General features: G+C 49.2%; 1 long non-coding RNA gene across 1 annotated transcript; it reads left to right on the top strand.

Annotated features, from left to right (window-relative positions):
- Window positions 1-897: 897 nt before the first annotated feature.
- LOC144229708 (uncharacterized) lies at window positions 898-6,653 on the top strand. The gene is made up of 3 exons (XR_013334566.1): window positions 898-955; window positions 5,000-5,138; window positions 5,737-6,653. It is a non-coding gene; the product is annotated as an uncharacterized LOC144229708 (long non-coding RNA).
- Window positions 6,654-17,722: the final 11,069 nt, after the last annotated feature.

Here is a 17,722-nt window from a genome sequence, read left to right as displayed (position 1 = left end):
GCGCGGGACGGACACGCCCCCTCCCGGGGGCCAATCGGAGCCCGGGGACGGAGGGGGCGGGTCCCTGCGTGCCAAGGACGAGGAAACGTCCTGAGTGCGAGGTCAGCTTTGCTTGCAGATCGCAAATCGGAGGCTTAGAGACATTAGGGAACTCGCCTAAGTCACCCTGTCACCCTGCTTGGAGAAGGCCTGCTTGGAGAAGGCCGGCGTCTTCACACACACACACACACACACACACACACACACACGACTTTAAAAGTCCCTTTGGATACGGGTATCCGACAGGCATGTGAGAAGAATCGATGCATTTTCTGTAAATGCTCCTCTCTTCTGTTTCCTTCACTCTCTGCACCAAAGTGGAAAAGGACAGAAGCCCCCAAGTTTAGGACGTTCCAAGCGGCCCCTGGCCCCCGAGTCTCTCAGAGGCACTAAGGGATTGTTCGTGGATTCTCGGTGTTCCTGCTCAGATTTGAACTTCTCGAAACCACTTTTGGACCTGTCAGGTCGTCTGGGGGTCGGTGCTTTCAGAAAGTCCTCACTCTTACTGCCCCTGTCACTAAGAACCGCCTTCCAGGAGGAGCACCGTGGGCTCTGTTCCCTGTGCCCCACATGCTGTTCCCTCAGCGGGGGGCATGGCGACCCGTTCTCTCAGGGGCGCCCTCTCATGATGATGTTCTAGGAATCGGTAACTAAGTTCGTACCACCTGACCCACATTCTCTGTAGCCGTAAGCTTGGGTCGCAGCTTCGGCAGTGAATCCCACACTTTTTGGCCCGGCTTCAAGTCCCCACCTTAATTGTGATCCATGCTGCGTGGTGATGCAACACAGGTGCGCGTCAGCTTTGTGACTCTGGCTCTGGCAGGTGCCTGGCGCCCTGAGGCTGCGCTGGTCTACGCAGGTGAAGTGATTTCACCCCGCTGCCCGGGCCAGTCGTGTGAGCAGGCCTGCGCAACAGGTATGCCAGCCAAAGTCCTGCCTCCGCTTCCGGTCTCGAACTCCCCCTCCCCTTATTCAGCCAAGAAGATTCTCAGGCTACTGGGGGCGGGGGGAACTTCTGTATAGAAAGAAGCTGATTTACCGTGAATGAGAGTTTTCAGTTCCCTCCGGGAGACAAAAGATGTTGTTGCGCACACTGCTTTCGCCTTCGGGTAAGAGGAGTGTGAACAACCCTCAATTGAAGTTGGTTTCCTTTTTAACAACTGAATTTGGAAGCGCTTCAAGCTAGATGGGAAACAAAGTAGGGAGAAATTTAAGAGGAGGAAAGTCGGAGGAAAAGAGGAGGAAAGTTGTTATAATTTTCAAAACAAGCGCAAGTAATTTGAGTAGCTGCCTTCCCCTGTTAAGGGAAGAGAGTATACAATTGCACACGTGGAGTTCTAATCTCACCACTGCCAAGGTCAAGTCACGGACTACGGGCTTCCCATTTCACCTTGATGGACCTCAGTTTTCTCATCTGAAATGAGGTTGGATTCAATGGTATCTGACACCTGTGTTGGCTCTGCAGTCTATTCACATGCAAAATATGGGCCTTTGGTGAGTTTCACAAAGATGTTTTTGCGGGAGGACAAAAAAATATTTTCTGTTCATTGCTATGCCGTTTGTTGCCAGTATACAAAATAACACGAGGCCCTGGGACAGCTGCATTGCACAACAGGTGCCTGGAACTTGGTCTCCGTGCCCTGGAGCTTAAGAATAAGGTCTACAGGGGCGCCTGGGTGGCTCAGTCGAAGCATCCGACTTCAGCTCAGGTCACGATCTCACAGTTCGTGAGTTCGAGCCCCGCGTCGGGCTCTGCGCTAACAGCTCGGAGCCTGGAGCTGCTTCACATTCTGTGTCTCCCCCTTTCTCCGCCTCCTCTCCTGCTTTTGCTCTCTCTCTCAAAAATAAATATTTAAAAAAATATAAAAGAAATGAGGTCTACAAACCCCCCAGCTTTAAGCACGTCTCCTCAGTGTCTGTCTTTGCACTACTCGTGGTGCCTGGGGGCCCCACATTCTCCCCCCCAACTCTGAGCGTGGCCACCTCACTGCCTTCCAGATCGCCACTCAGAATCACTCCCCAGAGGCGCTTCCTTGAGCGCTGTTTCTAAGAGGCCCTCCTCGGTCACCCTTCAGTGGCCAGCACTGTGGTCTCTTTCACAGCAATAATCACACTCCAAGAACTATATTCATTTATATGGTCACTTGTGCTTGTCTCCCCTGCTGAACCAGAGCTCCAGGAGAGCTGGAATGTTCTCTCTCTCTTCCACCCCTGCATTCCCAACGCATGAAGTATGCACTCATTGTTTATCGAAAGGCTGCCTGACTAATACTATGGAATGGAATTCTTTGCACGTAATCAAACAACAGTATCAACAGTAGGAAGCGAGGCTGACTAACTGGAGATCCTCGAGAATAACACTGAGGTGCTTCAGCTCTTAATTAGCAAGCCCTCCTCATCGGAATGTGGGGGAAACCCCTCAGCTAGGAGCGGCTGGACCAACCATCCAGCCCCCTGCTGCTTCTCATCTGGACTTTTCCGTGTCTATCTGAACAGGCTGAACGGCTCTCCATTCCCCGTGGGCCCAGCAGGAGATAGTTAGCTTCTCTTTACATCTGGGTTTGACCCCGGTCAAGAACCCACGCTGCATGCTCCGCTTTTCACACAGTGCTGCCCTTTGGTGTCTGTCTGGGTCACTACCACTGCTACTGTGTGGACGGCTTCACAAGGGGTAGAGGAAACAGGGAGGAAGGAACCTACGGAAAGCCACGTATCAGGGGTAACTGTTGAGTTGAACCCTGAAGGATGAATGGACGCTTCGGAGATGGCGAGAAAGCGGGAGGGGAGGAGGAAGGGGAGAGTTCTACACTGAGGAAGTAGAACGTTCCTCTGGTTGGAGGCTTCCCTCCACTCCTTGCCATGTGGCCTCTGCATAGGGCGGCTCGCCTCCTGGCAGCTGGCTTCAAAGCAAGTGGCTGAGGGAGAGAGAGAGAGAGAGAGAGAGAGAGAGAGGGCCAGCAAGATGGAAGCCAGAGTCTTTCTATGACTTCTTTACAATGTCAGAGTGACGTCCTATCACTCAAGGAGAAGGGCTTAACACAGAGCACGGATACCACGCAGTGGTTCAGACAGACACAGTTACATGACTTCGGTGTTCAGTTATGAATACAACCATCACAAACTCAGAAAACACCTGCAATGTGTATCTATCCTCCAGCCCAGCTCGGCAGCCTCCTCTATTCTCATGCCTCAGTCTAGAACAGAACACGATGGAAAGGGGAAGAGGAGGCTAAAAAACCCTCAACCACATGAACTGAAAGTGCATACGGTGGCAGTAATGCCGGGCAGCCATGGAGCCCCCGCCTTGACGGTGCCTCGTGGCCGTGGGCCAGTGCGCAGATCTACAGGGTCAGGTGTAATGGCCCAAAGTGGCTCAACTAAAGGTTCTGCCAACAGAGGAAGGGCCCTCGTGCATCTGTGGGTCATGGTGGTTGAGCTCATTTGTGAGCCTGTGTGAGACTCCTTGGTGACGGGCAGGCTGGGGGGCAGGGTGGAGGTGAGACCGTAAACCTAGAGCGTTGCTGTTAATGTGACCCGCTTTGTCTCCTGGCAAACAGAAGCTACTTAGGTAGGTTAAGCTGTCATTGGGTAAAGGGGGGAGGGGGGGAACCTCTCTCTAGAGCTGGCTAGAGACCATGTTTGAGGTGGATGAGAAGCCGGCTTTGGTCAAGGTCTTCAGGCGACAGGCACTGGACCAAATCCCTGTGTTGCTTCTCTACGATCTCCGAGATGCTTGGGCCCAGTGTCAAAACCTTCACTTACCCAGAAAGTGGGTGAGTGGTATGGGGAGGGGTGGGGGGAGAGGGAATTTGGGCTGTTAATCGTTGTTCCTGAGAGCAAGAAGGACAGTGAGAGCTATGTAGTGACAGACAGAATTGAATTGTCAAGACACTGTGTGGCTCCCACATGAGGCACCGGTGTCGTTTAGATCTTAACACACCGTTACTTACACCACTGTTTGAAAAATGTTTCTATTTTTTTAATGTTTTTTACTTATTTTGAGAGAGAGAGAGAAGGAGAATCCCAAGCAGGCTCCATGCTGTCAACATGGAGCCCGATGTGGGGCTTGATCTCAAGAACCATGAGATCATGATCTGAGCCCAAATCAAGAGTCAGACGCCTAACCGACTAAGCCACCCAGGCGCCCCAATACTTCTGTTTTTAATGTGAGGAGCTTTTGCACAGTCGAAAAAGCTACACTTATTAGGCACGGGCTTTATTTTGAACACAGGTTCGTTCAAATCACAGGTTTTGATACAAACAGGGATGATTTTACTTTGGAGGTTAAGAAGGTACTGTTAGTAGCTGGGTGACTATGAGCTGTGGTAACTAGAATGAACTAAAAGTCCTTTACAGCCTTCGCCTTATAGATTCCATTAAAGACGTGTGAAAAACCATGCAACAGAACTGCCTATCCAAACAACAACCCTCAGGGGCACCTGGCTGGCTCAGTCTGTAGAGCTTCCGACTCTGGACCTCGGGGTTGTAAGTTCGAGCCCCACACTGCTGCAGAGATGACTTTAAGAAAGTTCTCATGTGCCTTAACTAATTATAATCAAAGCATGTTATTTCTTTCCTTACACCCTCCAGTGGCTACTCGTTACACTTACTGTCCACTCCTTTGCACGCCCACGAGGTACCCGGCTGCACCCTGCTGAGCCCTCAAGCCACGGCCCCTCGGCTCACCCCCGCTGCAGCCACATGTCTCCTGGCTGTCTCCCAGCACCTCAGACCTTTCCACCTCTGGGGCTTTACGCTGCTCCTCCAAACTCCAGGAACTCACCTCTCTGAGTTCTCCTCTGCCTCCTCCACTGTTGAAGGATGACTTCAGGAAGAGAGGCGCTCCCTGGCCACGCCTTCCAGAACACACTTGGGTCACTCCCAGCTCCGCGACCCCGCTTTATTTTCTTCCGAGCACTCACCGCAACGAATGATTATGTTTGTCCATCCTCTTCACTAGAATGGAAACTCCGTGAGCAGAAGACTGAGTTGGTGGTCGGTTCAGGCTGCTGTAATAAAATACTACAGACTGAGTGGCTTAAAACAACACAAGTTCTGGAATCTGGAAGTCCAAGATGAGGTGCTGGCCTGATGGTCAGGTAAGGGCGCTCTGCTGGGTCAGAGCCTTCTCCTGGCACCCTCACGGGGTGGAAGTGACAAGGGAGCTCCGGGGATTTCTCTCCATAAGATCATCAGGCCCGACCTAATCACCTCCCAAAGGCTCCGGCTTCTAACACCATCACACAGGGTGTTAGGGTTCCAAGGTGTGGACTTGGGGAGGAGGTAAATATTCAGACCATAGCGGGGACCCTGTGCGCATTGTTCGGTCTGGAATTCCCCTGGTCACAGACAGCGCCCAAGCCCTGACGGCCGGATGAATTCGTAGATGGGCGATTAAGTCATGGGCAATATTTAGACATTTTTTGCCTGGGTTTCCTTCTGTAGTGTGTACAGCTTAGAGCACAATTTAAGATCCCATCTTTTTTTTTTTTCAATTTATTTTTTTTAAATTTACATCCAAGTTAGCATCTAGCACAGCAATGATTTCAGGAGTAGATTCCTTAATGCCCCCTCACCCACTTAGCCCATCCCCCCCACACCCCCTCCAGTAACCCCTGTTTGTTCTTCATATTTAAGAGTCTCTTATGGTTTGTCTCCCTCTCTGTTTTTATATTATTTTTGCTTCCCTTCCCTTAGGTTCATCTGTTTTGCATCCTAAAGTCCTCGTATGAGTGACGTCATAGGGTATTTGTCAGATCCCATCTAAATGCCTCTCACCGGAGTGTACCCTTCGGTCTTTGTGTCCGTCTGTCCCCCCATCCCCGGTGAAAAGCGCAAGGATCCTGGACACTCTTCAGGCGGTGGAGCTGATCCCGTTACTGTTGGCTTGTGCAAAACTAAAGACTTTAACTCCGGGGAAGCCAGAGCCCTCTATGGACAGGCTGCCTTTGGAACCTTGACCTGAGCTTGAGGACAGCCGGGTGCTGGGGCGCAGGTGTGGCTGGGGCGGCACCCTCCCCCCGGAGATTCTCAGGGTGCACGGATGATAGGCTGCCTTCCCCCACGCTGTTGTTCTAAGCTGTGATCGAGCCCCAAGGTGACAATTGCTCAGTTACGTGACCCTCTCAGTCTGCTAAACGTGGCAAAAATTGAGTAAGCTCTAGGTGCCCAGAACCATCCTGAACACATTCATGGACTGTCTCATTCATCTTCACGTTGTCGATATGCAGTACAGGTAACCCTAAAAGCTCTGAAAACACCAAGTTCTGGAAAGTCACTTGGCAGCACACCTTGGCTGGGGGAGGTCCTTGACAGGTTTTATCCACTCGAAGCGTGCCCGTGCTTCCGCTGTAAGATTCCAAATGCTGTGGAAGAGGAACAGCTAGAAAGCCTTTATTCTAGCATAAAGCCTCATTCAGCATAAGCCTTTATTCTAGAACTCCAGGCCCGAGAAGTCCCTAAAGCAGTGTTCTGCCTCCGGGGAACAAGGGAGGGACTGTCTACCAGGGCCGTAGCAGGAGAATCAGTCCTAATTCAGCAGGTGCAGGGATCGTGGGTTGAAGGTGGGTCTCGGCGGAGGGAGGAATTCTTCATGCGTGTCTGCAGCCAGGATTCAGGGCTTTGGAGAGGAGCCAGGGCTGAGGTCCTGCGTGAGAGGGGGGGGAAGGGCCCACTGAGGAGGACAGGGACCCAGACGGCTTCCGTGGACACTTCTCAACCCTCCAGGGCCTCTCACGGGGTATGTTTGCTGATGGGGTGCTGCCCCAGCCCCTGCTGTGAAGTGCGGCGCGATACAAAAATATAGACGCTTCTGGGCATCTGATTCGCTTTCTCAGATCCAAAACACTATGAATTCTGAGACACATCTGGCCCCAGGTTCCTTGGTTAAGGGTTTCTTTTTATCAGCCCCATCTTACAGCCAAGGAAACTGAGGGCCACAGAGGCTAAGGGCCCCACCCAAGGGCTAGCATTTAGTGTGTAGACTAACAGACAACCTGCTTCCTGCGAGTCACTCCCAGATACCAGGGCAGCTGATTGGAAGGGATGTCTGTTTAGCCTCAGTTAGGTGCTGGGCCCCCGGGGCCTGACGCCCCGCCCTGGACTGGAGGCGCGGGCCCTGCCTCTCTTGTCCTGAGGTCCGGGGGAACCAGGGAGAAAGGCCGCTCTGGCATTTCCATGTTTCCGGTCTCTCCGGGGGTGGAGGAGGAAGCCTGTGGTTATTTTTCTCTCCACGTTATTTTCTTCCCCATGGACTTTCTTGACCATCGCGACAAACATGAGAACCATATGTTTGCTTTCTACCCCAGCTCCTGGCACGGACGTTCGAAAACCCGTGCGAGCTCCTGAGTGATAGGAGTATCCTGTGTCGTAATATTTGATTTTAGACCCGATTCCTCCCCTCACTGCCCTCCGGGGAGCGAGCGGGGCTGGAGACCGAGTCAATCACAAAATGGCAATGATGTAATCAACGATGCCTGTGTAGTGAAGCTCTACACAAGTGCATTTGGAGAGCTCCCTGGATGGCAAAAGCGCCCAGGAGCCGAAGAGTGACACACCCCAGGCCCCACGGGGACGGAAGCACCTGTGCTTGGGACCCTCCTGGACGTAGATGCGTAGATGCGCCTTCCACCTGACTGTTCATCTCTATCCTGCGTTGTAGCTTTCTAATCAGGAGACATAAGTGTGTCCCGTAGTTCTGTGAGCTGCTCCGGCAGATTATGGAACTTGAGGAGAGGGTCATGGTAACCACTGACTTGCAGCCATGTTGGACAGAAGCGTGGGTGTTCTGGAGACCCACGATTTGTGATGAGTGTGAGACGTGGACGGGCCATCGTGTCGGACCGAGCCCCCAGCTGGCGGGGCCCGTGCCAGAGCCGCAGGGCTGGTGTCAGAACTGAAACCAGGGCACCCAGTGGGTGCCTGCAGAGCTGGGAGCCAGTTGGTGTGAACCCCGCCCCCCACTCGCTATCAGAAGTGCTGCGAGGGGAACAACGTTTTCCATTAGCCACTGACAATAATTTCACTTGGAATGTTTTACTTCATAAGGATGATTTGGAATAAGTAAGAAGCCTTAATGACTCCTTATTGGAAGTAAAAAGAAGGAGGGTCGCGTGTCTGGCCAGGACTTCAAGGTGCCACCAGGGAGGCCAAGGCCCCGCGAACAACCTGCTTCAACTCTCCGTAAATTCTCTCAGTGCTTCGTGCGTAAGCTGAGGAAAACATTTTTACAAACAGCTGTGTTACAGAAATTTTAAGCGGGTGCCCTCTCAAAACACCACCCCCACCCCCACCTCGGGAGGAGCCCCAGGAGTCTGCACTTCCCGGCCCCCCTTCACGAACCCTGTTCTGTTCCCCGCAAGTCACACCACCCACGTGCGTCACGCCTCAGCTTGTGATGACCCCAAGTTCCACCTGGATTTCAAGACATCTCGTTTTCTGTTTGACAGGAGGCAGGGACGTGCAGTGTGCAGGTAAACCTCCTGGCCCCGATGCCAGGGCAGTGGGTTGTTGAGTGGTTCCGAGGAGAGTGCAGGGTGCTCAGGAACGAAGAGCAGGCGCAGACCCGCTCGCAGCCTCAGCCTGGGAGACAGGCCTGCCTTGCTGCCACTTACAACTGCAGGGAACTCATTTCAGTACTTTATGTGCTGGATTGTTTCTTTCTTTCTTTCTTTCTTTCTTTCTTTCTTTCTTTCTTTCTTTCTTTCTTTCCTTCTTTCTTTCTTTCTTTCTTTCAATAAATTTATTTTTGAGAGAGAGACCATTAGAGAGGAAGCAAGGTAGGGGGGTAGAGAGAGGGAGACACAGAATCCGAAGAAGCTCAGAGCCTGACGCGGGGCTCGAACTCGAGATCTCGTGAAAGGCGAGATCATGACCTGAGCCGNGTAGAGAGAGGGAGACACAGAATCCGAAGAAGCTCAGAGCCTGACGCGGGGCTCGAACTCGTGAAAGGCGAGATCATGACCTGAGCCAACGTCTCCTACACTACTTTGGGAGCTTCATTACATTTCCTTGCAGAAAACTGAGGATTCTCAGGAGTTTATATGTCTCATAATAGTTTCCTACTAAATTCTTATATCACTTGAAGCTTTCTCTTCTTTTTGTCCTGAATTAACCGGACATTTTTTCTTAATCCACCCCCACCCACGACAGACATTACTGACCCAAAATGTGGCAGGTTTTGGTTGATGATTTGAAGGCAGAACTACAGTGCTATGAACCACAGCACATAGTTTGAAATGGAATATTTGAATCTCTTTTCTAGAAAGCACCCCAGGCTGCCTCAAGAACCTGTAAAGTCTTGTCTCTGAAACATGTACAGTAATTTAGCTGGATGTCTTTTCCTAGCCCAGCCACCCTGCTCTGGAGCTATTTTTCCATGACACAATGGCTTTCTGGGCATTTTGTTATATAAACTATACTTCCTTTGCTAAAGTAGCTCTGGGGCCCATTTTTAAACGCATCATTCTTGTCTCCCTCCCCTACGTTTATGAAACTGCAAAGGGAAGCTTTAAGTGGATACTCAGCGTGTGCTGGTCAAATCAGTTTCAAGCATGTTGGTGAGTTCATCTTATTCCTCAGCACCTAGGAAGGGGAGAAAAGGACTCTGGGTGGGCATTTCTGCCAAGTGGCATCACTACGCTGTCCCTGGGAGCCATTATGCTGCCCACTCAAAATTTCGGGCTGTCTGTTCCCGAATGACCAGCTTGGGGATAGTGGGGCCCTGTGACTTACTCTGGCCAATGAGATAGAAGGAGAAATGATGTATATCACTTCCATGCTGCTGTGAGGCCTTCTCTCCCTCTACCAAGGCAGCTGGCAATGTTCCAGATGTGACTGCCCTGTCCCCCTAGACCGTGGAACCGTATAGAGTAGACCCTCTCCGCCCACAGGCTGATCTGCAGTGAACACTGAGAACACGTATTATGAGTGGGAAATGACAGTAAGCCTTTGTTGTTTGACCTTCCAGAGACTCAAATGTTTTTTTGTTACTAAGCATAATTAGCCTATTCTGACAGATACACTCTCTAATTCCTACAAAAACCCTATGAAGTAGGTATTATTATCTCCATTTTTTAAATGAGATTTCCTTAGGTCACAGAGCAAATGAGTGGTAGAGACTGTGTTCAAACCCACATCTGTCTGATCCTATGCCTATCCTCACTACTCTGGGTTTATAGTTATGTTTACTGAGCTTTACTTTCTGATGAAGCTTCTTACAAACTGACTCATAGCTTTTATAAACCCCTGATCTGCTGTGCAGTGATACCAATAAAAGAGCACTTCAGAATTTTGACTACACATTATTTCATTCGATCCTCACACCAACTCTGCGTGTTAAGCAGGTTCTTTTCAGCCTCATTGTGCAGATGATCTGAGTGAAGTGCAGAGTCATGAAGTCCTGAAGCTGAGACTTCTGACTTCAAATGTGGGGCCCTATCTATGTCCAGAGTGCCTTTCCCACCAACCAGTATTTCTTCAGTGAGTATTATTTGCCTCGTGCAGCACCGCAGAAGGATTGTAGAACAAGCAACGATGATTTCCTTCATTCTTTCATTTATTCAACAAATGTTTACTGATCAGCTCCTTGGTGCATGCATTTAAGCCAGATCTGCTGACAAATTTCCAGAGGGGGTAAATTAGGAGAAAAGAGACACACAGCTTCCAGAAAGAAGTGTGAAGGTAGGAACAGGGCAGCCATGCACCGGAGCCGGTTGGCGCTAGCTCTCAATGGCGGCACATCTCTCTGCATATCTCTTCCAGCTCTGAGTTCAGTGACCTTGCAGCAGCTTGAAATGGATCGTGTTGGGAGTATGTACACCATGGAAATAGGTAAATGCTAAGAATCCCAGCTTTTTTGTTTTCTTAGCCTATTGTTAAGCATTGACTAACACACCGTTGATGGGGGCTTCGTGGGAATGGCGGCCTTTGCCCTAGAACTGGGGAGTGAAAGTTAAAATTAAATGTGTTCCCTGGCCAACACCTTGGACTAGAGGCGAAATTGCCTGTAGCTTCCATGAGCAATCTGGGAGAAGTGTCTGTTCTCTTTTAAGAAGGAGAGACATAGAGAAAGCCATCCAGGGAAGAATGAGGAGTGGCAAATCTTCTAGCAACTCAATCCTACTGCCCCCAGGCCCAGGAAGCATCAAAAAGCAGCATCAATCGCTGAGGTGGCAGAAGGGAAGTATCCTGTGGTCACAGGCAATATCTCCAGCAGCGGCGTCGACTGGAGGCCGCATTGCACAGATTCTTAGCAACAGTGCTGAGACTGGGTACCAAGATGAGTTAGAACAGCAGAAACTAGAACAAGCCTACAAGGTACTAGAAACCAAGGGAGTGAAGAAACCAAATCCCCACTCTCCAAATGAATGTGACTCTGCCTTCCCCCCACCCTCCACGGAAAGGTTGACAATGAGTTCTTCTCTCCAGTGTTACAGTAGATTCGTCTCTTCCTAATGATCGGGTCTTTTCTCGCCGGTCTCTCAGCATGAGAAAGCCAAGGTGATGCATGGACACATTCCCCCCCGGGGAGCCAAGACCTCTAACGCTACAGAGCCCAGCACCGTAGAGCAGGAAGCGTATATTTCCAAGGTAGACCACTTGGAGCAATGATAAGTAAGATGTCTCTCATTTTTACCCCATGTTTCCAAGCACAAGTAGTCTACCTACTAGGGACATGACACCGTACAATGATGGGTGGCCAGGAATGCATACTTGGTCCCAGAGGATGACACCAGCCTTCACATGGTGTCAGCTCCAGCCCAGCACCTCAGCCGTGCCTTCCAAAGTGCGTTCCATGGCTCTCTCAGGATGGCATTTTCTGAGTGTTCCGGTAGGTGAAGGACCAGTGAATCCCAGGGTCATGGGCCCACTTCTGCATCGCCTGTGCAAGTAGATCACTTGGTCCAATGCTCTGTTGAGGGAGATCTCATTTCTGTGGATCAGATGCTTCCGGACATCCACATTCCTGAAGACGGAGTGAATATTCCTCTTCTCTATTCCTCCCACTAAGTACAACTGAAAACTCTAGAAATTACACACATATTTAAAAAAAAACCAGAAGACTCTGAAAGGTGGAGAACAGGTGGCTGACCAACTAGAGGCCATGGGACCTCAGGAACGACACAGTGGTAGTTTCTCTGGATTTTCTTCTGTCTCATACACCCCAGACTTGCAGCTAAAGAAAATGGCAACCTAGAAACACAAATGGGCATAGATGGAGGTGGAGGGGAGAACGTCCCAACAAAAGTCTGTTCTCTTTAGCCAAAGACCATGACTGGATCATTCTAGCAAGGCAGAAACTTCCAGACAGTAATCACTCTACTCCAGCCAAATTCCATAGAAAAACCTAAGACCCCACCTATGCCGGCAAAAACAGGTGGGGTGACCTTCCACCACCACAGACTATAACCACTCCCCACGCCCACACTGGGGTAGAGTCAGAAAGTAGGGCTCCTGTGTCTGAACAGTCCTCCAACGTATGAGCCATTGTTTGGTCATATAGTATGAATGTCATACAAGACATTCTTGTTGTCAGCAACAAGATGGACCAATGTGATGACCACATACCATGGCCCAAATGTCCAGGTCCCTCTACGATATTATTGCAGAAGGAGGGATGGTTCTAGAGGAGCAAGAATGTATACTTTTGACTCCCACATGAATAAGAACTCTTTCAGATTCTCCTTTGTGACAGGGCAAGAAAGGGATGCGGATACAAACCAAGGGCCACATACCACGGACACATAAGTGTTATTCACGAGCAAAGAGCATGTATAACATAGCAGCTGCAGTTCAGGATGCGGCTCGGTAGGGCTTGCCACAGGCTACTGTCATCCTCCAGGGTCCGTGTCAAGCCAGAGTGATACATTAAATGGAGACACGTTGGAGACCACCAACCCACATCCGTTGTGTTTTTAAGGGTGGCATGAGCCACCACTGTTTCCCCCTATGATGTGGATGGGGTAAGGGAGCTCTTCAGAGGGCTGCATTGCTCTTTCCCCACCATGATACCTCACTGTGCAGGCCAGTACAGGGCTTCTGCTGACCCTCAAGTTTGCCGACTTCAAATTATACACGGGGGAGAGGAAAAATGACCCCTGGGAGAGCCTGTGGACCCCGGGAGAGCAGCTGTGAGCTGGACCGAGGCCAGCTATTACCTGGTCCCCACCCGCTCTTGCTGTAACAAAGGCCTGAAGTAATGCTTTAGGTTTCCAGGCACCATATCACCTTGAACCTGTGTCCTCAAAATAGTTGGGTACCACCCTGTTCTCAGTGGACAATTACCTAACGACATAGCTCTTAACTTTCAGTGGGAGGGTGCTACTGGGGACATCATTGCCATTTATACCGCCATGGTGTTACAAGGTCTTCTTCCAAGGGATTCGGCCTCTTCTATATGAATGGGTTCTAAGTCTGAAAACTGACCCCAGTCTTAAAACTAAAAAAGTGATTTTAACTCTTCATTGTGGTGGCTGCTCCCAGTTTCCTAATGATTCACTGTGTGTGTGTGTGTGTGTGTGTGTGTGTGTGTGTGTGTGTGAGATGGGAGTGAGCTCTTTTATATCATTATTAAGACTTTTTTGGATGTGAGGGTGATCTGGCTGCAAAATCTGTCACCCATTGATCTCCAGGGTTGATTCGGGTGATCTGGCTGGGTAGGTGGGTGTCCCCTTCCTCCCTCCCCCTCTCTGCTCCACGTGTGTCCCTCCTGAAGTTGTGCATGTGGTTGAAGAGGACCACTTCCTCTGTGACTGTTCTTCGGTCAAGGGCATATGAGTAGCCGCGCTCCCCTCTGGGAACCTCCAGACAGGCTCTCAGGGTCCATTTGTAGGAGAAGGTAGAGGAGTCGAGCTTCCAAGACTTCAGACCCACCTTTCAAATAAAAAGAATTTTTTTTTAAAGAGCAGTTCTAGGTTCACAGCAAGAATGCGGGGGACAGAGATTTCCATATGCTCCCCACCCCACACACGCACAGCCTCCTCCGTTCTCAACGCCCCCCGCCAGAGTGCCACATGTTACAATCGATGACCCCACTGACACATCATGAGCAATGAAAGTCCATAATTTACACCAAGGTTCACTCGCGGTGTTATACATTCTGTGGGTTTGGACAGATGTGTAATGACACACACGCAGAGTACTTTCACTGCCTCAGGATCTTCTGGGCTTCCCCTGCNTCGTCTCTTTACTGTCTCTATAGCTTTGCCTTCCTCACAGTGTCATGGTTTGGATCACAATATGGAGCTTTTTCAGATAGGCTTCTTCCACCTAATAATATGCATTTAAAGTTCCTCCGTGTCTTTTCAAGGCTTGATAGCTCATTTATTTTTATCTGGATGTGCCATCGTTGATGTATTCATTTCCCTACCGAAAAACATATTGGTTGCTTCCAAGTTTTGGCGATTGTCAGTAAAGCTGCTACTAACATCCGTGTGCAGATATTTGTGTGGACACAGGTTTTCAACTCCTTCGGGTGAATGCCAAGGAGAGCGATTGNCTCCTAGAAATAAATAAAAATGTATATAAAAAAAAGAGTAAGAGAAATAAGCTTTTATGTTACCTTTACTTCTTCTTCAATGATCTTCCCTTAGGAGGTAGAAAGGGAGTTGGCCTCTCTCCCTCCATTTCTTTCAGATGCTCTCAAATGGTTACCCGTGAGGACAGTGTCTGGTAAGTGTCAGCAACATGGCCCTCAGACTGGCTAGAGCACAAACGTGAGCCTAGATGAGCTAAGTTACTACAGAGCCCAAGAGAAGCTCTAGGTGCGGGCATGGCTGTGGTTGGAGGTCAAGTGATGTCTGTTTCTTCCTACCTCCTCACTCTGGTCTTCCCTGCGTTGGCTCCATCCTGAGGCTCCAGGTTGAAGCAACCCATCACCACCTCACACATCCAGGCCCAGACAAGAGTGTCTGTGCTGGGAGTTCTCCAAGGATTCTTGAACTTCTTCCCATTAGACTAAATCCCACTGCTAGAATGTTATACAACAATGAAAATAAATTCTCTCCAGCTGCCTGCCTCATTGTCAGTGCATGTTAGAAATAGGGCATTGAGTGGGAAATGTCATATAATGCCTTTTTTAAGCTCAAAAAGAAGCAAAGTTTAGCATATATAGTTTATAAATATATATGTCTGTGGTAAAATTATTTTTTAAAAGTCCTAAGGAATTTAGGGCACCTGAGTGGCTCAGTCGTTAAGCATCTGACTTTGGCTCAGGTCATGATCTCATGGTTTGTAAGTTTAAGTCGCACATCAGGTGAGCATGAGCCCCACTTCAGGTGAACACTAGCCCCACTTTGGGTAAGCCCCGCTTCTCTCTCTCTCTCCCTCTCTCTCTGCCCCTGGCTCACTTGCACCTTGTCTAAATAAATTTTAAAAAGCCAAAGGGATTTAAAACACAAAATTCAGGATAAGATGACCTCTACTGGGGAAGCAGAGGGCTGAGAGGAAGACACACTGGCAGTTTGGGGGAGTATTGATAATAATCTAATTCAGATATTATATATGTATATATATATTATATACATATATATAAACATATTTACTTTTGCATGAAAAATAAATTTCTCTTCCCAGCCCAGCAAAGCAAAAATCATAAAATAAGCCAGAGACTGAAAATAAAACCTCTTTCACCCAATGAGAAAAATCACACAGAAGGTATTGTGTCAGCTTTGTGTGCCCAGGAAAGCAGCTTTTTGGGTTTTCATTTATCTTATTCTCTCCTGGGCCTGACATACATATAAATGACTATATTTTTTATTTTCCATTTTGCTTGGGCTGCTGGGAAGCTCCAGAGTGGATTTCTGAGTTTCTGTTGACGTCCTGCCCTTCCACATTGACAACCTCACTTCCTCTGTGGTCTTACTTCAGAAGCTGGAATGGTGTCTGCCTCTCAAATCCAGGCTAGGGACGTACTTTAGCCAGTGTGCGGTTGTTTTGACGTGGATTTACCTTTTACCTTTTTATCTGAGGGGAAAGGCACAAATCCCAAGAGTATGTCTCCCTTAAATGTTCACAAACTGCACACAGCCATAGAACCAGCCTGGAGGAAGTCTCAGAATGTTCTGAGCACTCGTGCTCATGTCCCCTCCTGGCCGTCCACACCTCTCCGAGGCAAACTACCAGCCAGCTTCTAACCCAGACATTCCAGCTTGACGGGTCTTTTGTTTTTGTTTTTAAATGGAGTTTCTGAAAGTTACCAACCAGGAAATCTGCATTTGGCATAAGTCTTGCATCACTTGCCTTTTTCTATCTCTTGACTCCAATTTCTTTTTTATTTATTTATTTTTGAGAGNCCATCGCGATTTCTCGAGCCCCTTGACCTTCCTAATATCTGTAATCTTTGACTCCCCCTGCCTCCCTCTTCATGACAAATAACGATAAAACTCCATACTGATAGAGAACAAAACAAAATAGAAGTCAGGGTAAGCACGGCGGCCTGAGAAATCAGGTGACGAGTCTGAGTGGGTGACGTAATCTTGCCTNTAGAAATAAATAAAACATTAAAAAAAATAACTAAATAAAAATAAAAAGAATAATACAATTAAAATTGTCTTATAAAAAATAATAACATGAAAATTATTTTTAAAAAATTTTTCAATGTTTATTCATTTTTGAGAAACAGAGAGAGTGAGCGGGAGAGGGACAGAGAGAGAGGGAGACATAGGATCCAAAGCAGGGTCCAGGCTCTGAGCTGTCAGCACAGAGGCCGATGTCGGGCTCGAACCCATGAACCACGAGATGGTGACCCAAGCGGAAGTTGGATGCTTAACCGACTGAGCCACCTAGGCGCCCCAAAAAGTATCTTAATAAAAGAAAAGAAAGACTTTTTCTAAAAAAGGTGACATGACTTTAAGATTGTCCGCTAGGAATGGCTTCTACTATTGACTGACGTTGTCACCTCATCTATGTCCACATGACTATGGCCCAGACGGATAAGTGTCCCCCAATACCCACTTTCCCCTTCTTCTCTTGCAATCAACCCCCACATGTAGCTGGGCACGTGGCCATCTAAACCAAAGAGTTCGCTTCCCAGACCTCCAAGTCCCCGCACCTAGACGAGGCCACGAGCTGAGTTGTGGGAGTGAAATGTAAGCAGGACGCTGAGTACAAACTTGGAAAAGGTCTTTCAAGGCCAGGAGTACCTCTGTCCTCACCCTTCTCTCCCGCTCGCTCTAATACACAGGACTGTGACAGCAGCCCCAGCAGCCGCCCTCGGCCCCCTGCCCCGCTCAGCACTGCCAGCTGGGGACTCGTTTCTGAGCGACAGAAGTGAGCCCACAAGCCACAGTGACCTTCCTGTCAGGCGCAGCCGCACCTAATCCTAATCGACCTCCCGGCTTGAGTTGATCTATTCTAAAATCCAAGCAGTTTTGGCAAACGTCTTCCGACATAAAGGCGGCTTATAGCAGCAGTCCTTTCCATCAGGTCAGAACTTTTAGTCCCTAGAGGTGGGTTGGCAGGGGGGCGGGCACACGGTCTAAATTACCTGCAGCGTTTACCAGGAAACAGAGTTTGCAATTAATGTCAGTCAAGGAGTGTTACTCAGAGATTTTTGTCCAAGTGAGCGATCGCCAGCATCTGCTTGGAATTTTCCCCCATCTAGAATTTTCACAGCCCCATTTAAAGGCAGAGTCTTGCCCCAGATGTTTTTTGAGTTTAAAATGCAGATTCATCTCTCCACTCT

Source organism: Crocuta crocuta, unplaced genomic scaffold (genome assembly GCF_008692635.1).
Source record: "Crocuta crocuta isolate KB4526 unplaced genomic scaffold, BGI_CrCroc_1.0 scaffold243, whole genome shotgun sequence".
NCBI classification, from domain to species: Eukaryota; Metazoa; Chordata; class Mammalia; order Carnivora; family Hyaenidae; genus Crocuta; species Crocuta crocuta.
This window is presented reverse-complemented; position numbering and strand designations above follow the sequence as displayed.